Source organism: Rhagoletis pomonella, unplaced genomic scaffold (assembly GCF_013731165.1).
Source record: "Rhagoletis pomonella isolate Grant_MI unplaced genomic scaffold, Rhpom_1.0 Rhpom_scaffold_00003, whole genome shotgun sequence".
NCBI classification, from domain to species: domain Eukaryota; kingdom Metazoa; phylum Arthropoda; class Insecta; order Diptera; family Tephritidae; genus Rhagoletis; species Rhagoletis pomonella.
Genome location: NW_023458557.1, coordinates 11,052,564 through 11,057,525, shown reverse-complemented (window position 1 = coordinate 11,057,525; position 4,962 = coordinate 11,052,564).

Genomic DNA, 4,962 nt, shown 5'->3' with positions numbered 1-4,962 from the left:
TTTAATAAAATATTCAGTTAAAATATATTTAAATATCATAATACGTGTAGCAGAAAAAAGTGACTACGGTGGCAGAGAGAAAAAGCTTAACTTTTCCTCGAGTTGTGAGAATAACAAGCACAACCATTTTAGCAACTAACGAGCTTTTATTGAGTTCATATGTATTTATATATAAACGTACTTTTATGCTTTGCCGTACGCATATGTTTACACTTCAAATATCATGATGTAATGAAGAAGCCACATGAGATGCATATGGACGGCAGATACCAGACTTAACTAAAAAATCGAACTCTGTTTTCGCTATCTTAAATTTAATTAGATCTAAACGGCGCGGTTTTGCAAATGGTAATTCGCCATTACAAACAATTCGATGAACTGTTGAATGTTTCACAGACCTAGCGTAATCAGGTTCTGATAGTAAACAAGGAAAAGATCTGAGTAAATTTGTGTATTTGTCATCAAATGGAAACAATTTTGGAAATGATATTTTTCTATAACCAGAAATTGTATTAACTGAAATATTTGTTAAAGGATCAATAAGATAAGCCCAAATTTCATTAAAAAATCAGCTCCTATTATTGGTTTTGCAATATCAGCTATAACAAAAACAAAAGGAAACTCCTTTCTCAAACAAGAATTTACATCTAGCAACTTTTAACCAAAAGTTTTGATGCTACTTCCGTTTACAGCAGTTAAAAAAAATCAGAAGATTTTCTAAATTCTTTAAATTTTGAAGATGGTAAAACAGTTATTTCTGCTCCACTAACAATAAGAGATTTCAAATTGTCAAATTATCCTTATCATAGATGAAGAGGCGACGAGACAATGGGTAGTTTTAGTTTCCCTTCGATTTATACGAACAAGGTTGTTCACATTTACGTGCCCTGCTTCCAAAGCGGTAATGATATCTACATAACCAATTAGGTGAGGCCGCTGTGGTGCAGTGGTAAGCAGTGCGCGCTTCCACTCCGCAGCACCTGGGTTCAAACCCTGGTCAAAGCAACATCGCAAAAAATATAGAAAAAGGTTTTTCTTTAACAGCGGTCGTCCCTCGGCAGGCAATGGAAAACCTCCGAGTGTATTTCTGCCATGAAAAACAGCTTCTCATAAAAATACAATCGCCGTTCGAAGTCGGCGTAAAACTGTAGGTCCCTCCGCTTTGTGTGACAACATCAAGGCGCACGCCACAAGTCGGAGGAGAAGCTCGGCTAAACTAACATATGTGTAAGCGCCAATCTATTATTATTATTATTAATTAGGTGATGTTGATCTACCTTGTGAATGATCCCCATTAAATTATCGTGATTGTCTCGAAAACGATGGTTAATCAAAAGCTTTATGCATCGAGCACACTTCTGCTGATAATATGGAAAAACTTTCACACATAATAGATGTTACCTTAAGGAGATTGCCAATAGCTTGTTCAACATTAACATTATTAAGATTTCTCGAACTGATAGAACAAACTTCATCTCTCTTACTGACCTCCCATAAATCATCTGCTAATTTAACTAAATTTGTTATATCACTAGTATTAGATGAGACAAGTGCAAAATTTAAGTTTTTAGGTGGTTTTCTTAACCATAACTTCTTAATAAGGTCTGTACTGAAATTTGAATTCGCAAGAAGTAGTAATGATCGATATAATTCTGAAGGCTTCATATCACCCATCTCAGTATCATACATGATTTTATCAAGTCTTTTACGCTCACTTAAAGAATTACGTTCAATCAAAATACGTTCCAAATACTCATACTTATATTTACAAGTGGATTTTGAATTATATCAAGTACAGTCAAAATAACTTCTTGCGACAATGAAATTATTAAATATTCATACTTGGTATTGTCCAAACTAATACCTTTTGAAGCGAATTGAGTTTCAGCATGTATAAACCATACTTCTGGATGGTCTAGCCACTAATTGGGTAATTTTATCGAGGTAGCAGATATTTCAAAATTTGATTGTGATGAAATTGATTGTGTCTGTATTTGTGATTGGATTTGTATCTGTGGCTCATGAGTTGTACCTGATGATACATTGACATTTTTTCTGGTAGGTGATCTTGACATCATTTTAAAAACTAAATATAATATAATACTTGTATGTGATAGTTTAAATTATTAACGAAAACGTTTCTTTCGTCCAATAACAATATAATTGATATGACAGTTGTCGAATGATAATACTTCTCATAAATATAAGTATATGTGATGTAATTAAGTGAAGTGTAATATTTTCGCCATTTGCACTATAATTCCAAGTTATTAGTAACTTACACTATTTCTTTCTATTGTTACTTTTAACCTTTATGTTATTGCTTCATCCGGTATTGCAGTTGCTGATGATGAGTCAGTTGTAGTTATTATTACTGTTAATTCTGATGATGAAGTTGCTGCTGTTGCTTTCTTTCATATTGTTGTTGCTCATCAATGCTTGAAAGAAATCATATAACTGCTAGTTGTAGAATTCACATAAGGAAGTTTGTCACCAGTTACACAGTGGTAACGTAAGCTGATTCATCCAATTCAAATTAGAACGTGCTAGAAGTTTAGTTATTTCTGGATCGATGGTGACGATATATGCTGGAATTCTTGTTTCCGTGTGCCAACCCAATTTCTCCAAATGCAATTTGAAAGAAAATGCACAATGCCCAACATTAAAGATTTTATTAAAATATAACTAAATTGTTGCCATCCAATTCATCACAAAACCACTGTTGATGATAGAACTCGATATCTTCTCTCCCGGCAGGATCGCCAATTGTAGGTTTATTTAAATTATTTCTTAAGAGCGTGTGTGAATCGGTAACAAAGTTCGCGTCGAGTAAATTTTTGACAACTATGAGGTGAATAAAATTTCAGTAGCTCATGAGGCCAGTAAAATTTTGACAAATGCATAGAAAATTTTGACAATCGCAAAGATTGTTGACGTGTGTAATTTTTTGTTAAATAAAAGCTTAAATAGATGAATTGCAATCAACGATGGTAGATGTTTTCTTAAAATATTAATTTCACTTCAATTTGTAATATTTTATTCCAAATAAATCCGCGGTTATCAAAAATTTACTGCTGTCAAAAAATATTTCATTTCACACAGCAGATTGGCAAAACTGTCTCACCATAGTAAAAATATTATTCAACAGCTTTCCCCATAGAACTTTGTTACCGATTCACACACATCCTAAGAATTAAAAACCTTTAGTTTCAAATGTGAAAGACAGAATGAAGAAAATTTTATTTCCCAAAAGAACAATATTCCAAAGAACATCATTTAACAATAAACAAGTATTCCAAGTATAAAGTATATACATACATAACATCAAATAAAAACCCCCACAATGGACTATAAAACTGTATAGTCAAAAAACACTTCTGAGAAAAAAGTTTGAAATTATGATGCATTTTTTTTTAAGTGTTCTACAAAATCTTAAGCTTAGGTTTATATGGTATTTGTTAGGGATTGAACTATATTCTAATTAATTGAAAAACCTTAAAAATTTATAAATAAACATAAGTGGCAAACAATATCATTTTGAATTTAGTACAAAACCTTGACTTTTTAAACAATTTAATTCTTGTAAAAATGACAGACCATTGCACTAAATATTTTTTTAATAAAGTTTTTCTTTACTAGTTTATATGTTTAAATAATGCTTCCATTTTGGTTGTAAACTATGTACACTTCATTAAAAGTTGTTATTCAAGTATTTATGTAAGTTAACAAGAAGATGTAACTACATCAGTAATTACACTCGTGGACACAGAATTAAGTCATTGGCATTTTGTGTCCTTATATCATTATTAAAACGTATTTTAGACAAAGAAAAATGAAAGAGATCTTCTCATTTATTAAATTTTGGCTTAATTTTAAAAATAACATACAAAAAAGAGGTACTTCACTTTAGCAAAAAATATTTTTATTAAATTTTTGTGATGCTCTTTTTACTGCTTGGACGTGTAATTAAGTCATCTGAAAATAAAATGTCTATGTAAGTCAAATTTGCATTTTTGATGTGTATACATCTTTGGTTTCGGTAGGGGTAAAATTTGCGAAGCTGTAACGCGTATCCCATATGCATAGTAAGAGGAAATGTAGCGCATTGATTATTACTTCCTATTATTTAAACTCCGCAAATGCATACAGCTTTGTACCTATGGATGTACATAAATATGTATGGACTCATTTGTTGCAACTGGGTATGAATCACGTAACTTTGAAACGATAGTCGTTCAAACTGACAAAACGATGTTGTTGTAAAACACTTATTTATGCATTTGTGTTGCTGTTACGTGTTACTGTTACTGTTACGTGAAGCAAAACTGGAATCGAGTTGACGATATCGCACAAGCGATCAAACACTTTTTGATTTTTATGAAGCAAGACAATCTCGACACGATATCGTTCAGACGTTTGTCGTCATACGTGATTCACGCCCTGGTTTTGATATTCGTAGATGGTTTTAGGAATAGGTTTAGTAGTCTATTTTGATAAAAAAGCAAGGCGAAAATTTAAAAAACACTGAAATCATTTTAACTGGGACCGTTGATAACTGATGAACACACATAAATATATGTATGTATAATATGCATATGTATGGATGATATAATAGCTCTGATCCAATACTTTTCGTGTAAAATCCTGGAAAAAGGTAAAACAGCAAAATCACTCTCTGAAGTGAGAGTAAAAAGTGAGTAACAGCAAAACGTACGGCACAAAAAAGCATCGGGTAAAATCCTGCAACTTAAATCTCTACACAACTCTCCCAAAAATCGCTTTCATTTACATGAACCACAGACACGATGTAGAGAGACAGAGGTGGCGCAAGCAGCAGTACCGCTACTTTTTTCTTGTCGAATTCGACAGAATCAGCTGTTCGTGTGACGTCACTTTAGCAAACTGTTTGTATGTATGCAGAGATGTTTATATGTATGTAAATATGGCGACCTCCATGGTTTG